Source organism: Castor canadensis, chromosome 11 (assembly GCF_047511655.1).
Source record: "Castor canadensis chromosome 11, mCasCan1.hap1v2, whole genome shotgun sequence".
NCBI classification, from domain to species: Eukaryota; Metazoa; Chordata; class Mammalia; order Rodentia; family Castoridae; genus Castor; species Castor canadensis.
Genome location: NC_133396.1, coordinates 112,336,143 through 112,358,367, shown reverse-complemented (window position 1 = coordinate 112,358,367; position 22,225 = coordinate 112,336,143). Strand labels below are relative to the sequence as shown.

The 22,225-nt window shown below is 43.4% G+C and overlaps 1 protein-coding gene and 1 pseudogene across 6 annotated transcripts in view; both read right to left on the bottom strand.

The window, feature by feature from the left end:
- Positions 1–22,225, bottom strand: part of Hhipl2 (HHIP like 2) — a 201,258-nt gene that overhangs the window by 177,731 nt on the left and 1,302 nt on the right. The window contains exon 1 of one of the 6 annotated variants that reach the window (XM_074048269.1): positions 20,175–20,245. The exons of 3 other annotated variants lie outside the window; for them this stretch is intronic. The gene's annotated coding sequence lies outside the window, so the exon portion shown is untranslated. 2 more of the 6 variants (XM_074048270.1, XM_074048271.1) reach the window with 2 other exon arrangements.
- Positions 2–10,727, bottom strand: LOC141413651 (tubulin alpha chain, testis-specific-like; annotated as a pseudogene).

The window sequence follows — 22,225 nt, the reverse complement described above, 5'->3', positions numbered from 1 at the left end:
AGAGAAAAAGCAATGGAGTCAGAGGCAGCTCCTCGTCTCTTCACCCACTCCCCTTAACCTGAAGTCTGATGCAGCTGCAATCTCCACTACCCCACCCCAAATACTCAGCTCAGCTAAGCACCTGCTCTGTCAGGAGAGTTGTTCTGACGTTCCCCTTTTGTCCCTGTTAAAACTTCAAATTTCTGTCACTTGCATCTTCCTTCTAGACTCCCTTCTGTGACCCCAGAACTTGGCCTGTGTACTATGTTGTCTTAGTTTCAGGTTTGGGCCATTCTATGGATTGAGTACTCACCTGTCAACAAACCTCCTGCAAAGGTTTGGTTTGGTTTGGTGGTACTGTGAGACAGAACCCAAACCCTGTTAACCAAAGGGCAGCCTCTGGTGGTCTAGATTCAGTAGTCCACTGTTCTAGTTGTCACATCACTGGCAAATTTCTGCATCAGCGTCCAGATAGAGATGCTACTTTGCAAAATGGTTGAAATCAGGCACACAAATTACCATCTATGTCAGATGCTGTGCTAAGCACTTAACATGTGTTCCCTGTACAGCTCAGAACTGTATCTCATTTAGAAGCATTACTTCAAGTCAGGGGCAGGATAGGTGCTCAGCAGGCTGAGGTTATTGAGATGCAAATTTAGTTGCTCTTGGGAGAGTTGTCTACCAAAGCTTGCTTGGATCCTGTGCAGGTACATAATGGTGTTTGAGAAAGGGATTCAGAGTCTCAGGGACTCCCTTCTCCCTCTGGAGGAATGAACTCCCATCTCCTTCCTGGCCTCTGTAACTATCTCAGTAACCATAGGGATGATGGGACAAGAAGCATCCCCAGTAGCTGGGGATATAGCTCAGTGGTAGAGCACTTGCCTAGCACAAGGCCTTGGGTTTGATCCCCATCACCACCAAAAAAATAAATAAATAAAAACAAAAAGAATGTGTGTCAGTGAACTGGATTTCAAATTTCTTAACCTCACAAAGTTAGAGAACACTTTTTTTGCATTTTTTAACAAGCTAATTTTGTTTGGGCCTTGAGGAATGTTTTTTTAAGTATGCACTAACACAGTTGACTGCATTGTTTCTTAAAATGTCTGGAGCCCCTAGGGCAGTGGTTCCCAACTCCAGCTGTACATTTGCTTGACTTAGGAAGGAAAGAAAAAGTTTGTACCCATGGTAGGCCAACTGTACAGCATCTCTAGGATAAAGCCCAAGCATTAATGTTTGCTAAAAGCTTCGCCCTGGTTCTAATATGCAGGCAGAGCTGAGAACCAGTGCTCTAGAGCGGAGATCCCCAATGTGGTCTAGCCAGCATTAGCATTAGCTGGGACTATGTTCAAATGCACACTCTCAGGCCTCACTCCGGACTGAGTCAGAAGCTCAACTTGGGTAGGACCAGTGATCTGTGGTTACAAGGCCTCCTTGAGATTGTGGAGCAGGCTAAGAATGTTTATGGAAGCAATAAGTTTTGAAGCTAAAACAATCAACTAGATGACATCTTATCTGTCTCTCCTTGTACTGTGGAAAGAGGAGGATGTTAAGCAGCTTCCCATCAAGTTCTTAGCAGAGTCCAGCCTAGAACCAGGTTCATCTGTCCATCTCTAGCTCTCTGCCCCCTGTTGTTCTGTTCATCCTTGTGGTAAATGGTCCACAAAGATGGCCACAATTCCTCCTGTACTTGTGCATGCATGTCACTCTTCCCATCAACAGGTGGATTTGAGCCAGGTATGGTGGCACATGTCTATAATCCCAGCACTTGGGACGCTGAAGCAGAAGACAGCAAGTTCAAGGCCAGCCTAAGCTACATAAGGAGAGCCTGTCCTTAAAAAATAAAAAAGTGGACTTGATTTTTTTTCCTGTGTTAGTGTTTTAGGGCTGGTGTAACAAAGTACCACACACCAGGTGACTAAAATCAGAAACTTATTGTCTTGCAGTACTGAAGTCTGGAAGTCTGAGGTCAAGATGTCAGCAGGGCTGTTTCCTCTGATGGTACATTTCCAGACCTCTTTCCTAGCAGCTGGATAGCAGAACTCCAGCCTTCTCGTGACACTCTCCCTCCGTGCACACATGTGTCTAATTTCTCCCTTTTATAAAGACACCAGTCATGCTGGATTAGAGACTCACTTTGCCCCAGCAAGCCCTCAGCTTGCAACAACCTTATTTCCAATGAAGGGCACATTCTGAGGTGCTGGGGGTTAGGACTTTAATAGATGATTTAATAGATGATTGCCGGGGTGGCAGGGAGGAAAATAACACCACTCAATGAATTTGAGTCTTAAGACTTAGGTCTTAGCAGGGCTCATAGTATATTTTCACTCTCTGGAAGCAGTTTGTCATAGCAAATCCAACTATACTGCTGGAGAGAAAATCCCAGAAGGATTTTCAGGAAGGAAAGAAAGAGGACCTCCCCCACACAGACCTCAGCTATTCCTGCTGAGGCCTCAGATGTGAGTGAAGCCATTTAAACTGTCCCAACCAATCGTCCACGGGTGAGCTGCCACCACCAAGCTTTGCCCAAGTTATAGAATCACCAGTAAATAAATGGTGGTGGTTTCAAGGCACTCAGTTCTGGGGTAGTTTGTCACAGAGTCACAGCTAACTGTGGCCTTCCTAATTACTGCTTGATTCCTTCTGCTGGAAGCACTGTCAGCCCAGTGCCTGCCCATCACTCAGATAAAATATTTGGTTCTCACTGCTGGCTGAGTGGCTGGGGAATGAGGACAAAGTTGTACCTGTATATAATGAATGGCCCCTCTGACCTTCTGGGTACACGGATGAGAAGCTGGAACTTTGGTGAGTGGGGGAGGGGGGAGGGTACTGAGAGGCACTTTGTGCAGGTGGGCTTCCAGCCAGAGCTTGTACACACAGAGCTGACTGTGTAGGTCCCAGAACACTGGAACCTCAGGGGATAAAAGGAGAAACAAAAGTAGTGAGAGGCCTTGGCTAAGGGGCAAATTGGGATAATTAGCCATTGAGAATGAGTGTCTTCAAAAGAGCTTAATTTTGGGGAAACAAAGAGCTGCAGGGAAAGCACAAAGAAGTGATTGCTAGAATAGTAACAAAGGATTATTATATGTGGAACAGTGACAGAAGAGGAAGTTCTTAAACACATAGAGCCCCCTTTCCTCTTTTATGGTGGTACTTTCACAATCATTGATAATTGTTCACACTAATGAGTTCTTGCTGAATTCCAGTACTGTTCTAAGCACTGGGTAGTTACTCCTCACAACAGCCCTGAAGTAGGCAGTAGGATCAGGAAAGCGAGGTCCAGTAACGAGGTCCAGGCCACAGCGAATAAATGAGAAAGCTGGAGTTCAAATCCAGCTTCAGAATTCTGGCTTCAGAATCTGTGTTCTTAATCACTAGCTGTGCTGCTAAAGGTCAGCAAAATGGAAAGCCATACTGTCCCTCACACCTTTGCACAGCCATAAGCATAGCAATTAGACATGATTTACTTGGGGCCAAGTAAATCATGGGGCCCAAGCATCAGGAGTGAGGCCAATTCCCTGACAGGATACTCTAGAAAAAGATTAGCAAATGGGTCAGGGTCTACTGCCTCCCCTTTAGTTGTTACGCATGAAATACTTCACGAGACTTGTCCACTGCTTTTCTGACCAAGCCTGGAAGCAGCTCCTCCCAGAAGAGGCAGCCACAGCCCTCTAAGGAGCCTGCCCAGACTTGATGGGGAAAAATCAGACTTGAAGAGATCAGCAAGAAAGGGTGGGGTGTGGATGGGAAATGCCTACATCTCAGCTTGGACACCCTCATCTTTCAATGTCATCCTAGTTTCCTAGGTTCTATCTCCTAGTCCACTGAGACCTAGTGGGTGTTCATAACTGAAGATCTAGTCTAAGACCTCTAATTTATAGGCAAGGAAGGCATCCAGAAGAGGACATTATCTGAGGTGGCTCACCTCTTTTCCCATGGGCTACTATAATGCACTTTCTCCCCCAGGACTGAGGACTGGATGGGGAAGGAAACCACACACTCCTGCCACCTTATCCAAGAGTTCTGAAACATCCAGTCAAGCAGGGGTTCAATTCACAGGTGAGCCAACATCAATAGCCCTCCTCAGGGTACTCAGAGCACCAAGGAAGGGCACAGAGACAGTGTCAGATTGACACTGAGGCCCAGAGCTTTGCCATCCATTTGATTTCTGATTTTGTTCCTTCCTTTCCTGGGCAATAAGATTGAGCCTGCCTCATTGTAAAACAAGGTGCCAAGGACAGGGAATCACCTACACTAATTACCATCCCTTTGTCTTTAATTACCACTCAGGTCATAGGTGGTCACCATCTTTCTCTGACCATAAGGCAGCACTCCAGCACCCATCTTCCTGCCTAGCTCAGTACCCTAGTATGCATCAGTCCCCCAGAATGCACTGGGGCCACTGCTCTGTGGGATATGACACACATACACACACACACACACACACACACACACACACACACACACACACAGCCCTCAAGGTGCTAGGGGAACCCTCTCTTCTCTCTGTTTAGCCTGAACCTTTCACTTGGGTCAGGAGATGCCCATCCCATGAACACACAGCCTGCCCACCTTGAGTTTTTACCTATTTCCTGCCACTCTGGCTTGCAAGTCAAACACAAGCAGTGGGGAGTTCTTTGTACTTCTGAGGGAGTACACTGGTCCCTCTGCCTTGCTCCTTCCTGGTCTACCCAGCCAACTATTGAGCCTTCAATATCCATTGTCAACAGCCTGCCCTCTGCCCCGCTTCTGATTTGATTCACCTTCCTACTCACAGTGGTCACATTATAATGTAATTTGTTCACATAGATTCCTCTCCCTAACTTTGTTCCCTTTTAAGCTTAGGCTTAGACAGCAAGCAGATTTTATGCCCTATGTGCTGGGGATCCCTTGGAAATGGCCATGTTGGGGACTCTAGGGCCCCATCAGGGTTCAGGAAGGAGTGAGGAAATGGATGCTGCTTGATGGAGCTGCTACTTCACCTGCAGGTTCTCTCCTCAGACGTTTCTTTCTCTTCCCCTAGAAAGTCATGAATAGCATCTAACCACTTTCTTTTTTCTCACATGAATGAATAAAAGGTGAAATCGTTTATCTGTAGAAAAGTAAATGCCAGGAATTCCAATTTCCCACCTCTGAATGCTCCTGTACAAGTGCTCTTCTACCTGAGGCAAGATGAACCCAAGGCCTTGCTCATGTAGCAAGCACTCTACCACTGAGCTACAGCCCCAGCCCTCCCTCACAATTGTCTCTTGGTTATATTCTCATCTCTTGGGCTGGTGAATCACTATACCCAGTGGAGACCTGCACTTTTAAAGGTGTGTTCTCTGCCTTTTTGTACCCTCCACAGGTGGCCCCATCCTGACTCTCAGCTCTACTCACTCCCATACACCAGCAACTCAAGGTCTGACTTCCCAGCTTGCAAAGTGGCATCTTTATGTACCCAATGTGTTCTGGTCAGTCTCCAGCCACCTCAATCTTAACATGTCTGTTATCAGTTGAATTATGAATTGGGTCCCTCCTTTCCCCCTAAATTCATCTGTTGAAGCTCTGACCCACAGTATACCCTAGTCTCTACAGGATGTGATTATACCTGGAGAAAGATCTTTTAAAGAGCTTACATAAAATGATACCATTTGGGTAGGTAAGTTCTGGTCCATGACTGGCATTAGTGTAAGAGGAAATTAGGACAGACAGGCCAAACAGAAGCCACTGTGGAGACACAGGGAGTAGGGAGCCAAGCAGGAAAGCTAAGGAGAGGGGCCTTAGAAGAACTGTGAGGACTGCTTATTTATTGTTTAAGCCATCTAGTCAGTGGCATTTTGTCATGGCATCCTTATAGACTAATACAATGTCTAAAACCAAATTAATTTCTCAACTAAAATCAGAAACATGGGAGGGAGAATATCTCATGACATCCAAGGCCGAGTCACCCACAACTCCTCTCCCCATGTGTCATGTCACCTGGACACTAAGTGCTGTGATCCTCATCCTTTTACTCTTCCCTTCCTCCTCTCACTGCACTGGCTCAAGCATTAGTTTTCACCTCAATAACTGCATCATGTCTGGAAATGTACCTTTCCTGCAACTGTCAAATGGTTGTTTAAGACAAGGTTTCTCAATCATAGCACTATTGACATTTTGGGGTGGGAGAACTTTGTCGTAGGGAACTAGCCTGTGCATTATGAATACTGACCATCTCTTGTCTTTTCTACATGCTACATGTCAGGACACCCTCATAGCAGTTTCAATAACCAAAAGTGTCTCTAGACATTCCCAGATGTCTCCTGGAGAACAAAATTGCCCAGGCCATCCAGTTGTACTGGCATATGCCTATTATCCTAGCTACTCAGAAGGTGAAGGCAGGAGGATGGAAAGTTCGAGGCTAACCCTGGCTACGTAGAGAAATTCTGTCTCAAAAAACAGAATACAAACAAAAGGGCTGAGAGCATTGGTGAAGTGGTAGAGTATTGCCTAACATGCACAAAGCTGTGAGTTCAATCCCCAGCACGGAGGGTAAAAAAACTGCAATTAGAGAGAACAGAGAGCCTCAGTGTCTGAGATGAGAATCACACAGCTTCACCGACTACTCAACATATGCTATGCGGCTCATTTGTAGGGTCAAATTCTGTGGGCTCGAGGGCTGGGACACCATTCTCTCACCTTGTCCTCCTGGGAATCAAGTAGGCAAGGCTCCGCGATGCAGGGAATCAGTCTCTAGACTGATGTTTCTAACAAGTCTCCTGAACCCAAAGCAAGGCCACAGGTGATATTTCCAGGCTCATTTGTGCTTTAAAAAGGTAGAGAGCCAGGCATGGTGGCATGTGCTTGTAATCCCAGCAACTGGCTTTAAAAAAAAAAAAGCATTCATTCTGAAGCAGCAGCCACATCACGTTGCTATGTCCCTGGCACATGTGACTGAGGAGACCCATTCCCCTCAACTGACTGACATGCTTAAGGAATGCATATTTGCCAGGCTAAATGATATGAAACTGACACCTTTCCTTTCATGAAGGAATCCTTCCAGTAGAATTCACCATGGCTTCTGATCCAAACACCAGGCCACACCAGTTGTGATCAAGTTAAAGGCAGCCTCTAAAGCTGTCATCTGCCCTGCTCTCTCCATTCTTAGTGCATTTGTCCTGCATGCGTGCAGCTCTCCTGGAATCTTCTTTCTCAATGGCTACACAAACCACATGCTAATCCCTCCCTTCATCTCCAACTTGCCCTGAACCCCATGGGACACCAGTCCACAAACCAGATGGTAGGTACACTTGATCTTAAGAGCAGCAACTGCAGCACTCACACCTTTAGTCACCACCACTCCATGACAGAGCATGTAGCAGAGCATGTACTTATCATGGTTGCACTTGACCATCTGATTGGAATGTTCAAAGCAGGCATTGGTGATCTCCAACACCTACAGCAGTTCATGGTAGGTCTTCTCAGTTGAGACAATGGGCAAGTAAATCATCAGGGGAAATGGATGTGGGAGTAGGGCACTAGACTGGTTTGGAACTCCCGACGGTCCACATTGAGGACACCATCAAAACTCAGACGTGACAAGCTGGTTGAGGATGGTGTTGGTCTCTCAATGTCCAGCGCTCGGCAGCAGATACCATAGATAGCCTTATTGTCTACCATGAAGGAAGAGCCTGAGTGTTCCACGGTGGTATAGGTGGTCAAGATGAAATTCAGAAGTTCCTAACCATTGTGGACACTCAGAGGACTGGGTAAATAGCAGACTCCAATTTGGACTTCTGGCCATAGGCAATAAAAAGCCACTCCATTAGCAGGGAGGTAAAGCCTGAGCCAGTACAACCCCAAAGCTATAGAACATCAGGAAGCCCCAGAGTGCAGTGCATTGGTCTGTCCATAGCAGGAGACAGCACTGTTCAGGACACAGCTGACATGGCCCCTGTCCCCAACCCTCTCCCCAGTGAACTCTTTCTTGTCTAGAAAGTGACTGTTACCTAACTACAATTGCATTCACACCTATACTATTAGACTTTGGAGTATAATTTATACTTAAGTGTATTTCATTTATAAAAATGGTTTGATAACATATATACCCATATAACTAAACCAGTGAAAATATGGAAATTTCCATCACCCCCTCAAAAGTTGCCTTGTGTGCTTCTGATTCACTTCTACAGAGGTGAGGAAAGAATACATACAAGAGGTATTCTCTTCCTAGGTCAGCTGGTATATATATATATATATATATATATATAGCCTTGATGGGGAGGACACAGGATTTGCAGTCAGAGAGCTGGACCTGCTCAGCTTTGCTGCTCTGCCACCTAGGTGCAGATGAGTAGGAATGGTGGTGGTATCCTATTGAATATATACAAATTCCCAGGCCTCACCTCAGACTGGAACCCAGGAACCAATGAGTTTACTAAGTACCCTAGGTAATTCTCAAGGGCCAGAAAAGCATCCAGCTCTACTAAAGGTATGAGAAAGAAATGACACTATAATATAGGTCTAATCCCCAGAGGTGCTTTGTTTTACCTTCATTCTTTTTTTTTTACATTTTTATTAGCATATATTAGTTGTACAGGGGTGTTCCATTGTGACATTTGCATATGTGCTTACAGTGTGCCTTGATTAAATTCACTCCTTTCATCATTCTCCCTCAGCTCCCCTTCCCCCTTCTTAAAACAATTTTGATGGGTTTCACTGATCTATTTTCATACAAGCATACAAAGTACATGGACCACATTCATCCTCCTTCACCCCTTCTGTTCACCTCCGCCTCCCGCTGATACTCTCCCTGGAACAGGACAACCTTCTTGTCCTTCATTTTTTAAGTGCATATTAATTGTTCAAAGGGGTTTCACTATGACAATTCACACATACATGTATTTTATTTTAATCAGACTAACTACCTCTATTACTCTTTCTCTGTCCCCCTTGCATCCCTTTATTCAACAGCTTCTGGTGCATTTTGTTATGGCATCTTCACACACAGATGTGTCCTCTCCCATCCCTTGATGGGGGGAGCACAGAATCCCATTCCTTGGGTTACTCCCTGAGTCCTCCACCTCTACTGAGCAGCAGAGAGTATGTTTAGACAATTCCTGCAGAGCAACAGAGCCAAAGTACTGACTTCCAGCTGCCCTTACTCCTGGTGCCTCAGATGGGGGAGGAGTAAACTGGAGAAGAGGGAGCCTCTCCTAGGTGAAAATATCTACAGAGAAGTCTCAGAACAACAGGCTGAGCAGCTATTAGAGATGGATCAAAGCTTGAAGAGGCTTGGACCAGGCAGATGTGGCAAGCAAGGAACAAGCTGGACAGAAGCCCCCATCCACATAAACTCAGACAGAGCAGGTGATTCTGGCTTTCAATCCTAGATCCACATCCAGATCAGGACACACAGATCCTCCTAGGGGAAGCTGGGTGGACAAAAAGGACAGAGGAATGACATCAGGTCCCAGCCACATGCTGTGATTCCCCTTCATCCTGTACACATTCAGCCTACCAGGTCCAGGAAGGAGACTAAGGATACAATGACCTCTTGCAAGGATCAGTGGCACCTGGTCCTACTCACCAGTTTTCATATTCATTCTGGCACCAGATCAATTATGTCCTTTCCCAATGTCTAATGTCCACTGGCATAGTTTTTGCAGTGTCCTCCTGCCAGGTGTCAGCTGCTCAGGGTGTAAGAGTTGCCTAGAAATGCCATTTCTTATCCCATCTTGAGGGGAGGAAAGAGGTCAAAGTTAAGTCTCATTCCAAGAGGACTCAAGACCTTTGAACCTTTGTTGCTAAAATCTCCCAAGTATAACTATCCAACAAAGTGACAGATGGTAGAACTCCAGAGGCTCACTTCTAAATCCAGGTTCCACCTGAGCCTGAGGGGCAACTTAGGGGATGCCTTTGATGGTACCTTTCTTTGATTATAGCCACTTTGTTTGCTACATGAGGAATCAGTATTCAGAGAAATCAGTATTTAGAGGAATCAGTATTTAGAGAAATCAGTATTTAGAGGAATCAATATTTAGAGAAACCTTAAGATTTCTTGCACCTAAGAAATCTTAAGTGTAAGAATAAAGATTAAAGCAGAAAACCCAGCCCATAGCTTAACATCTAAAAAAATATATCTTTAAAAGATAGGGGAGGGATAGAATTTTCATGAACAGGAAAATGAGTAGCTCCAGATGTAGAAGGGAGGAAGCAGAACAACCTGTGGGAGCCAGCAACAGCCAAATTCACACAGGCCCAATTCTATCAGCTGAGCAGGGTCCTAATAGGAATGTCCTCAGCTCCCAGTTCCTTAGACAATGCTATCCTCAAGAGCCTGAGGAGAAAAAGAAATTTGAAATTTCTATTTTTGTCCTTTCCTTTCTTCAGTCTTCATTCTAGGTCTGATCCTTGACTCAAACATCTAGCAATTTCCAGGCAGAGCTGTGCATCTGATCTCCTTCCCATCAGAGGGAGCCCCCAGGACTGCTCCAAAAGCATCTAGACAAAAACAGCATACTTCAGACAATTGTGTTGTCTTTGGCAGGGGACTGCCTGCATCTGAAGTGTTTGCCCTCTAATCAGAGCTCCCTGGTGACTTGTGGGCTAGCAAGAAATACAGGCTGCCCACTTACCTTCAACAGAAGCTCCAGATCTACAAAGACCATTTCACTGAGGCAGGTGTTGAAGGAGGCATCACCACACCACAGGGTCTTGTCCATAAACATGGTGCCATTGGGCTGGATGTCGTATGCCAGGCAATAGAGCACCCAGCAGGCACTGCCCATCTATACATGGATGCACATGGATGATGGTTGGGGAGAGCAGAGCAGAGTGACATTCTGTGAGCCCTGTGGGGAGGAAGATGTTGGCCTGAAAAGCTTTCCCTAGGAGCAGCCCTCACCTTTCTTTCCTAAAGGCTGAAGCTAGGTGTTACCTAGTTCAAAACCCTAAAGGCTGGGTTCTCTTGCCAAGCCTTACTACAGGAAGCCAAACCACCTGAAGGCCCTCATTTTCTTGCACTTACTTAAGGTCTCCTGGGACAGGAACTAGAGAAAGCTAAAAACCAAGCAGGCAAATCCCACTGCATACTGCCCTATCTGCTCATTGTGGTGGCTTGGGAAAGCTCAGACTTCTGTATTACAATACAAGCCCACCTGGAGCTTCTAGCTTCAAACACTAGGGCCTAGGAGAAGAGATCTCCCACAGCAGAAATCCTCTGTCTCCACACAGAAGGGGCAGAAGACCAAGTTCAGGCCTGTGTACTAACTGAGGAAGTTTCAGCCAGTCTTTTGAAAGCTCACCCACAATCTCCCTTTTTGGAGATGGTTACCAACCTTAGACACCTGTCACTATCCACCACAGTAGAGATAGGTTAACCTAAGCAAGTACCACTCAAGGTCCCAGTGGAGACCAGAAGATCCACCCTGCTTTTCAGCTCTCCTCACTGAGGCAGATCCCATGGATCCCATGACTTATCCATCTTCATTCTTCATCCCCAATTTACAGTCTAAATAATCAGTTTGAAAAGGCTGAGCACCTCCCAGATGCAGAAGGGACCTTCTACAAGAACAGTAGCAACAGTTTGGCAGTCTTAGAAACTATCCTCTAAGATAGCTGCAGGAACTTTAAGTGGGCTTAGAGCAGAAGTGAGGGTCAAGAGATTCCTTGGGTAATGGGGACCTGTGGTCACACCCTAAGTTCTCAGCTTTAACTGAGGGACCCAAGTCCTTGAGCACCAGAAGAGAGAGGTAGAGCAAAGAACACCATTCCCCAACCAATAGGAGCTTACAGAAAGCCCTGGTCAGGTATGGGGTCAAAGGGCATGAACCTCTGGCTATTGGTGACTGTGGGAGACAGAGACATTCAGAGGACCAAGTTCTGAACTAGAGAGACCTATTGGACTTCCCTAAGCATTCCAGACCTGCCAGGGAGCCTCCAAGACCTGAAATACTGCAGCTGGAGAAATTTGGGGCAGATCCTAGGTCTCCTGACTGCAGGGCTTCCACTGCTGAGCTAGCTCTGCTGCCCACATGGCAGGCAGCATGGAAACCACTACAACACTTCTTGCCAGTCTACCCACTCCCACAGCCTTCTTGAAGCACTGAGGGTTCATCTAGACTGCATCTGCCTCAAAAGCTTCCTTCTAACAGTGCTTGAATTTCCAGGGTTTCCTGGCCTTTCTACTCAACCCATGTCTCTGTGAACCCCAAGAACCCCTGGCATCCCTGCATAGCCCACAAACACCCTAGACTGCCTGGGTGGCCCTAGCCATTGAACTGGCATCCTCCCTCAAACATCCCTCACCATGGGCTCCTTGAGTGTCCCCAGAGCCCCCTCACCATGGTTGTGAGGCAAGATAGATCAAGGAAAATGAGGTACGGGAAACAGCAGCCAGGAATTCAGAGATAAGCACAGTATTAATGAAAGGTTTGATTAAAAGCACTATTTTCTTTGCTTAAAGTTGTACATCCCCCTCAATAAGCTGCAACATTTAGTTTTAAAAGGGGTTGGGGAGAGCAGCTCTCTCCCTGACCTTGACCACTTGCCCAAAACATAATTAGTGTACTCTGAGAACTAAGCAAGGATATCTTAAATAAAAATACTTATCCTTGGGGGGGGGGTTGGGGGAGATCGCTTGGAAAAGTGATTCCTCTGGGCACAAAAAGTGTCTGCAAAGAAAAATACTTATCCCTGATAGACCCCTGTCTTGAAGGGAGCATCTGGCAGGACCCATCCTTTGTTTAAAGGATGTTCAAACATCTATGTCACAGTGACCCAAATTTAATGAGCGAGCCAACCTTGAAATCTTTTGGCCCAACTGATAAAAGACAGTGTAATAGCAAAAACAATTAGTTGTACCAAGTGACAGAACAAAAAGGAGCACTTTTCTGAAGGTAAATTCAAGCCAAATCCTAATCCATTTTTTCACCATAAATACCTCTGTTAAAACACTCATTGCACTTGTTATCAGATATTCCTGAACCCATATCTGGGCTGTGTACTATGTTTTGATCTTTCCTTTGCTTTGCTTTACTAATAAACTTTCCTGGTCTCTACTTCAATGTGTCCTAAAATTCTTTTTATGCAGTACCATTAGGAACTTGGTATCCAAGGGCCAGGCAGAGGCCCCCTCCCTTTTGGAGAGCTGCATGGACAAATAAAACTTGTAGAGGGAGGGTGGCTAACTACAGACATGCCATACATCTCCAGCTACAGCAAGCATCCTGGCATCACCACTTAGCTGGGGCTTCTACATCCTGCCAAACTGGCCTTGCCTATTTGTACTACCTGCTTCCTTCAAAGTTTGAAGCACAGAATGCCTGGCTCTGACTGCCCCTGGGGTGGCAATAGAGAACCTCTCACATTACAGAACTTTCCTCTTCACTGCCTTAAAGGGAAAGACACTGTATCCTTGTCCTGCCTCCCATAAGGTCCAGCAAAAATGCCAATAAAGATGGTATTTGCCTCTTCATGATTTCTACCTTGAATTGAGAAAAAACCAAAAAAACCCACCCTGAGTTGATTGCTATCATGGGCGACTCTAGTAAGACTCTCCCTTTATAGGGTCCCAAGGAAAAGGACTGACAGTGGTGATAATTGGTGCACACCTGCCTTATGGCTGACCAGCAGCCACCTGAGCCTTTCAATGTCAACACAACCAGTAGGCTCTGCCACCGCTGTTCCACCTGTGTGCTTCTCCCTATCCAAAGGGTGCTTTGTCCCTGCCCACTTTTCTCCCCACCCTCTATTCTGGTAGCTTTTCTTCCTCTTGTTTCTGTTCAGTGTTGTCTGTTATCTTAGTGTGATTTGTAATCTGAATTATACAGTATGCAACCTCAGTAAAGGTGGATTGAGGTTGTCACTGTTCTGACTTTGTGTTCCCTTGTAGACACCTTCAGAGAGGCAGGCTGAGGCCACAACACCTCCAGGTTTGAGAACCCCAGTATTTTAAACTGCCTCTCAGGTAACATTTCTCCAGTAGTCTCTGTAGGCTTTTCTGGAAATTCTAAATCTGGCACACCTCTGTTTTGTGAGTGTTTCTGATTCTCCCTGTTTCTCTCTCCCCTTCTCCATTCTTTTCCTCTTTTGAGACTTGATTTTCCCTGTTACCCCCTTTCGTCCTTTCCACTCTTACCTACTTATCTCTTTGTCAACTAAAAATGGTAGAGATGTTATCAGAACTGGTGATACTCCTGGGAGGAGGTCTCCAAAGGGGAAGAGGCCTCTTTCTGGCCCTTATGAACTGAGTGTGTGAAAAAAAAAAGAATTTTGGGACACAGAGGTAGAGACCAGAAAAGTTTATTAGTAAAGAAAAGCAAAGAAATGAGGGTACACAACTCAGACATAATGGTGGGCACAACTGATAGCAGGTACACTGAGTACTGTTGTATTAGGAGTTTTTATGGTGAAAAAGTGGGTTTGGGATTTGGCCTAATTTGTCTTAGGGTAAGTGCTCCCCTTTGTTATGAACACTCGGTTTCTTTAATCATTTTTGTTGTTACACTGTTTCATAATGGATGTAGAGATACTAAGATTGGTCTGTTCATTAAATTTGGGTCATTACCACATAGATGTTTGAACATCCCTTTAAACAAAGGATGGATGCTGCCAGATGCTCCTTTTTAAACAGGTGTCCATTCTTGAGAGAAATATTTTTCTTTGCAAGCACTTTTATGACCAAAGAAGTCATTGTCCCAAGTGTTTTCCCCCAGAATCAGTGTTTTGTTCATTTCCCAAAGCACTCTATTTGTGCAAATGGACAGTCAGATGGAGAGAGAGAGAGCTGCTCTTCCCCACCCCTCTTTTTTCTTTTCACTAAATGTTGCAGTTTATGAGGGAGGTATTTAAGGCTTAAAGAAAAAAAATAGTGCTTATGTGCTTTTAATCAAGCTATTCATTAAAACAGTATTTATCTCTGAATTCCTGGATCCTGCTCATCTGATCTATCCTCCTCAGAAACACTGAAAACAGTTCACATTTCCCACCTAATGTAGAACAAAATAACTTATGTCCAGTATGATGGCCAGGAGGGGACAATTTTATAATTAAAACCACAATTGGAAGGTGGAGAGAAGGGACTGGAAAACATCAAACTTCTCAAAAGCACAAGCTTACTCCAAAGAAAGAAATAGGGTTGGAAGTTCCCAAACTCAGCAATCTTTTGTCCTCAGGAAGTTTCTATGGGCTTCCAGCCTTCAGTTGGAATCCTAAAAGCTCTTGTTGAAGAGAAACACCTGTCTAGCGCAACGAAAGTGACTTAAAAGCGAGCTGCTCGTCTCTCCTCTTCTGAGACTAAAAAGTAGATGTTTACTTCAGATTAGACTCTGCTTAAGACAAGACTGCTTAACATTCACATGCTATAAAAATGGTTAGCTATTAAGAGATTAAATATATTTATTGTAACTGAACCTTGATATTGCCTTTTAAGGTCTGGTTAGTACTGAGTAAATTAATATCTTAACTGAAAAAAGAAACAGTTCTGATTCACCTTCAGTTAGGTCAAATGGAGCTCAGCTGGTTTCTCCTGGTGTTGAAATAAATCACTATGTGGCAGTGGGTACCTGTAGTGCTATGCATCTGTGCTGATAAGTGGCAGATGAGGCAGGATGGCTTAGGCCTGCCTGGGGCCCCCCAGGATGCTGCTAGGTGTCCTTCTCCTTCCCGTGGGACACAGAGATATATTATTGTGAAAAGTGATTAGATGATGGCTACCTAGCTTTGTTTAATGCCTCCGTCTTTCCATGAGTAACTCAGAAGAATGAGTAAATTTGATAACTATAAATGGGATAAATGTTTATCACTGTATAATAAAAGTTAAAATACTGAAGCACCAATTGCTAAATATAAATTCAAATTCCCTTGGCTTCTTAAAGTCTATAAAAAGACTTTCGGTCTACCTGGGTCTATTAAGTGTGTTGTCATAAATTGTTGGTATACATAGAAAACTAACTTAAGATCATATTCTTCCTGGGTCTTCAAAGTTAAGATTACTAAGAGAGAAAATTCTAATTATTTTATCTTACAGAAAAAGGAGTAATTTTGTAAGGCAAAATGTAAATCTTAAGTGAGAAACAGGGTAGTCAGAGAAAAATGCTAAAAGAAAGTTATAAGTATGGGGATATATTTTTAAAAGTTAAAAATGTTTTGGATAAGAAAGGATTTTTTTTCTAAAAATAAAATTGCCAGATTGTGCTAAACTGGGAAGAAAGGACAAAGAATTAAAGGCTTAATAAAGTTGTAGAGGGTGTAAGCAAGTCACAGAAGGTTAGTAAAGTGCAAATATTCTGAAAGGGGTTTTATGTGTTGTGAGGAAAGTGATTACTAAGTGATCGCCTGAACTCACACGCATTCCACAGATAAGTATGCTGTTACTAAGTAACCACTCAAGGACAACTAGTTGTAACCAATGGCTGGATTCCCATGCACAGTAGATGTAATGACTTGACTAGATGCCACTTTTGTCTGTGTTGGTATAAAACCCACCACAGTGAGCTGCTGCTGCTGGTGATGATGATTATGATGATGGGGGCTGACTGACTGGCTGATGGATGCAGTGGATAATACAGCATACAAACTCCTTCCGGGGGCTCCTGTTTGAATCCCCGGCCTGCTCAAATCAAAGGCCCTATCTTCGTGAAGCAAAGCATTTGACTCTCAACAACATAACTGGCAGGATACTGAGCAGCCTGATATGGAACCACATGTGTTTTTAAGTTGACTATAATTAAGAAAATTATGTTTAAAACAATAAGGTTATGAAAGAGAAATCCAGATACAGCATTGAGAAGGGGCCATATTTTAGCTGCTTCTTGACCAGAAATGGTGAAAGGGACAATGGGTTGTTGCCCTGGCTGCCACCCTAGATCCATTCACTTGGGGAAACTATCAACATAATGATGCTTGGACATGGCTCCAGATCAGATCAGCATCTGATGTTCACAGGTGGGGCTCTCACACCTGAGTAGTCATAACTTCCTGCAGAGCCAAACTGCAGGGACTCACCCCACACTGACTTCATCTTCTCTCACTCTGAGAGATGCCACAAGGCAAAAAATAGTGTCTTCCTGAGAAGGGAAAGATTAAGAACCAATTCCTAGGAGATGCTGAGACCTCTGTGCAGGCACCCAACTTTGGGAACCACTTTTTCTGAGGAAGGCACTGCAAAGATGATCAGGCAGGACAACTGCAGGTGAAGGAAGGATGTTGGTCCTGGGAGGGATTGCTCAGTAAAGGAAGAGAAAGCAGGGAAACATTTTCTTGCTTTTTTTTTTTTTTCGCTTTTGGCATAACCAGAACTTTAGAGGGACGATCAGGATAAAACATGAGGAGCATCAGTAGGTGAGCTTCAGTGTGATAAAAGCAGTGCTATAACAAACGATTCTGATTGTGAATGTCAGGAACAAGTCCTTTGCTGTAAAATATAAAACTGGACATGACCAGCATTGAAGAGACACTTTTCAAGTCCCCTCAAAATCATTACCCCCTTTCTCCAAATGCATGGGTTTGTTTCTGAGCTATTTTGTTTTACTAGACTATGTCTATCATTGTTACAAGCTACACTGTCTATCCAATAACAAATTTTCCATGCCTCTCCTGGCTATTTATCCTCTATAAATAGTAGAGGGCTATAAATAGAGTAGGGGGCTATTTGCCCCCTACTCTTACTCACTATTCCTGCATCAGGAATTCACTCTAACCTCTAACTCCATTTTCAAAAATATGTGCCAACTATTTTAAATTAGTCCCATTAAAATGATATAGAAGTGCTGGAGGTATAGCTCCCTGATAGAGGACTTGCCCTAGCATACACAAGGCTCTGGGTTTGATTCCCAGCACCATCACAACAGAAATGGTAGAGCATTCAGTAGAATTTATTTTTGTATTTTATTTTATCTATTTATTTTGTATCTTATTTTATTTATTTTAGACAGGATTTGACATAGGGTCCATGTAGCCCGGGCTGACCTGGAACTCACTAGGTAGTGGAGGCTGGTCTGGAATGCTTGGTCCTCCTGCCTTAGTCTCCTAAGTACTTGGTTTACAGGCCTGTGCTACCACGCCTGGGATGGATTGAAATTTTTGGTGTGTGTAGGATGAGGAGATATGGGGAAATGAAGTATCATCCGATTTTGAAGAGAAAAACTGATATTTAGGGAACACAGGCTTTATATAGGACCATTGGTTACATTCTTTAAAAAACCTTTTCATTGGACTGGTGGTATAGATGAGTGATAGAGTGCTGGCCTAGCATGTGTAAAGCCCAGGCATGATCTTCAGTACTGCAAAAATAAAATAAAAAAGATAAACCCTTTTTATTGTGAAAATATAACATTTATTTTAAAAATGTGCAAAAGAACAGCTCAACAATTATATAACCACTTCAAGATATAAAACTGGACATGACCAGCATTGCAGAGACACTTTGCATGTCCCCTCAAAATTATTACCCCTTTCTCCATATGCATGGGTTTGTTTCTGAGCTATTTTTACTAGACTATGTCAATCCTGTTACAAGCTACACTGTCTATCCAATAATGAAATTCCCCCTCTTTGCTCTTCCCCACTACTGTCCTGACTCATCTTGGTCCTCTACATTGTTATATAACTGTTAGAATCAGTCTGTTGAATGACACGTTTGCGATTTTAATGAATTTATCTATCAGTTGGGGAGAGTTGGCATGTTTACAATATTAGTTAGGAGTCAAAAAACTATTTTCTTAAAGGAATTGGTAACAAGTAGTTTAGGCTGTGTGGGCTGAGAGGGAAAATTGAGAATATTATGTAGATTCTCCTATAACCATTAAAAAATGTAAAAACTGGGGCTGAGGATGTAATTCAGTGGTAGAGCACTTGCCTAGCATGCACAAATACCTGGGTTCCACCACTAGCACTGCAGAATAAGAAGAAAAAAAAAAAAAGCAAAAACCATTCTTGGCCTACAGGCTCTTGAATCTTAATAAATCAGATGTTGGCTGAATGGATTTGGTCTGTGGGCTGTAGTTTTCTGGCTCCGTGAATTTACTTTCTCTCAGTACTGATGTATGAGGCTTTGTGTTGCAGTCATTAGCATACCTAGCTCCCAGTTTTTTAGTTCTCTTCAGCTATGCTCCCATCTTTTCTTAAAACCTTCCACTGGCCAATCACTGGTGGCTCACACCTGCAATACTAGCTACTTGGGAGGCTGAGATTGGAGGATCTCAGTTCAAGGCCAGCCTGGGCAAATACTTCAGAAAACCCCATCTCCAAAATAACTACAGCAAAATGGACTAAAGTGTAGCTCAAGCTGTAGAGCACCTCCTTTGTAAGCTTGAACTCCTGAGTTCAAATCTCAGCCCCACAAAAAAAAAAAAAAAAAAAAAAAAACCTTCCTCTGAAATTCTTCCTCTTAATTCTGGTTATTGGATTTTTACTTTTTTTTTTTTTTTTTTAAAGAAACAAGCTCTTGCTATGTTGCCCTGGCTGGTCTTGAACTCCTGGGTTCAAGTGACTCTCCAGCCTCAGCTCCCAAGTAGCTGGAACTACAAGAGTTAATAGATTTCCAAAAAGTTCTATAATGCATTTAAAAAAAAAAAAGGAGAGACGTGCAGGTATATGCTGAAATTCCCACACTTGTGTATCTCCTTGAACACAGTAAGCAGTTATTTTAAGGTCTGTGTTTGATACCTCCAGTATTTCTAGCCACCATGGGCCTGTTTGCATCGAGTCTTGTTTTGCTAGTTTTCTTATTATGTTTTTCCTTATGCATGATTATATCTTGTTGTATTCAGGATACTGCATTAGCAAAATTGTAGAAATAATCTGAGGTACAGGATGACAGTATTTTCCTCTGGAAAGGGTTTTTATTTGCTTATGCCAAGGGTTTGGGGAAAGTACTACTCTGGGATCACATAATTTCAAGGCTTAGCTAACTGGAGGCTGGGCTGAAATCCCCTGAAAGAGTCTATTTCCTACTTCTCATTCACCCTTCCAGGGGGTGTAAAGGACTGTTAGCCTCTATCCAAAGTGAAGGGACATCAACAGGTCTAGCATCTTTTGACAGGCCCTGGCCCCAACTTCTGGAAAGCTGTGAAATCACAGATGTTGGGACTGGGGTGTAGTTCAGTGGTAGAGCATGTACTTAGCATATGTGAGGCCTTGGGTTCAATTCCCAACACCTTAAAAACCCGAAGTCACTGATCAGTCTCTGAATTGTCTCCAAGTTTGGCAAATGTGTCAGGAGAAGAGTGGCCTACCTTCCAAAGGCCTCCATCTCCTTGGGGTCCTGGTCCAGCAATCCTTCAAAATCTTGTCAGTCCTGTGATGCCTTCAAACAGGTTTTAAATTTTATTTTAGCCTTTCGATTTTTTTAAAAAATTACTCATAAAAGCTTCATTTTTAATTTGGGTTTCTGACTCTGTACCGTCAGCATTTTACAATGTTGTGTTCCCTGATAAGGAAAGCAAACTTGATCCTGTCGCTGGAACCCACACAGGCCCTGCTGATGTGGGTTTTCTACCTTAGTCTCAAATTCAGATCCCATGGCATGAACCCCTCAAACTTGTCTGAGCACTCATCACATGCAGATATTGGTGCTTTCCCCAACTTTCTGGTATAAAGGTAAACTATTCCGTAACTGGGGTAAGTTTTGCTAGAGGCTGTACTGTAGGGAAGATTACTATGGAATGTCAAACCCTGGGCCACTGTGATGCCCCTAGATGCCATCCCCACAAGAGTCACATGGATTTTTAAAATATTTTTTCTAGCCTGTCTAGTTTCTCTCAGTGGGATAGTCAGTCCAAATCACCTACCCACCATACCAGGAGAAGTCCTGGTGATATGTGTTAGTTATGTATTACAGGAACTCTACCAATGACCCACACCTGCAGCCTAGAATTTCAGGTTTCTATACTCCTAGTAGTAACCATGAGTTACCTCTAGCTACCTACAGGAAACAGCAGTTAACTGATTCACAAATATTTGTTGAGAACATACTGTGCATGAGAGAAATGAAGAGATGGTATTATTTTATGCCAGATACTTAGTGGTTAGTCTACTAGTTAACAAACCTCAAGCTAATCCCTAAGGTTCAGCTTTCAGCTCTACTCTGCCTTTTCAAATTATACATTCTTCCCAAGGGCACACAGGACTATAATTCCCACTGCCTTTATTTCTTTCAAATCAAACTGAAAAGGCAGAATAGGAACTCAGCATTTTTGGTTACTGAACCAACAATGTCTGGCAATTCTCAAAAAAGGAAACACAATTGACCAGTAGGTATATAAAATTTGTACTAGAACTAAAATAAATGCAAATAAAGACAAAAAAGCTATTTCTTCTGTTAAATTAGCTTTTTTTTTCTTTTTTGTGATGGTGGGGACCAAGCCCAGGCCTAGGCTAGGCAAGTGCTCTACTGTTGAGCTACATCCCCAGCCCATAAAATATGTTTTAATGATGATACCCAGTCTTAGTAAGAGTTCTTACTCTTAGTAAGAACTTAGTAAGTCTTAGTAAGAGTTCTGAACCCTTTTCTCTTTACCCTCTTTTATGCCATTGGAGGCAAGAATAGCTTGTTTTGATGAAAATGTGTCAATATAACAGAGCCTTGATGGCATCCACCTCTCATGATGCATGCCAGAACTAAGAATGTGGATGCAGATGTAACTAGAGTTGCACACTTGTCATTGTTCATAAGGAACTGCAGACAACACTAAAATGGATGATATAAGTAAGCTACAGTGCAGTGAAGTAATAGAATGCCAGTAACAATGGTATACACGGGTGGGTATCTACTAACATAGTAGATGTTCACCCTATGTTGTTAAATTAAAACAGCAAGTTATGATCGCATATTTGTTTTTAAAAACTGAACATATTTATGTACTTATATAGAAAAACATTGAGAAATATATATACATTACCACTGGCAATCTCTGAATGATGGAAGTGTGAATTAATTTAAAATTTATATACATTTTTAAGTTTATCTGCAACAAATATGTACTATTTCTATGATTATAAAACAAGGAATGTTAAAGTCTGAACTTAAAAAATGCTTAGCTTAGGTTTTGGCTTGTTATGTGAGGGCCCTATGCCCCTAGTGGCATTTGCTTTTTTTTGTGCCTTCTGACCTGAGTGGGTAGTTCCATCATTTTTCTGAAAATGTCATAATAATGTGAGGTTGGTCACAGTTCTCTCAATTTTTGCTGGAGCTCATTCAGGCTCTGACTGGGGAAGGAAGACGCTTTCTAGGTGAGCAATTTGGTTGCAAAACTGAGTATGAGGCCTGCACTTTAGTGGTGAAGCC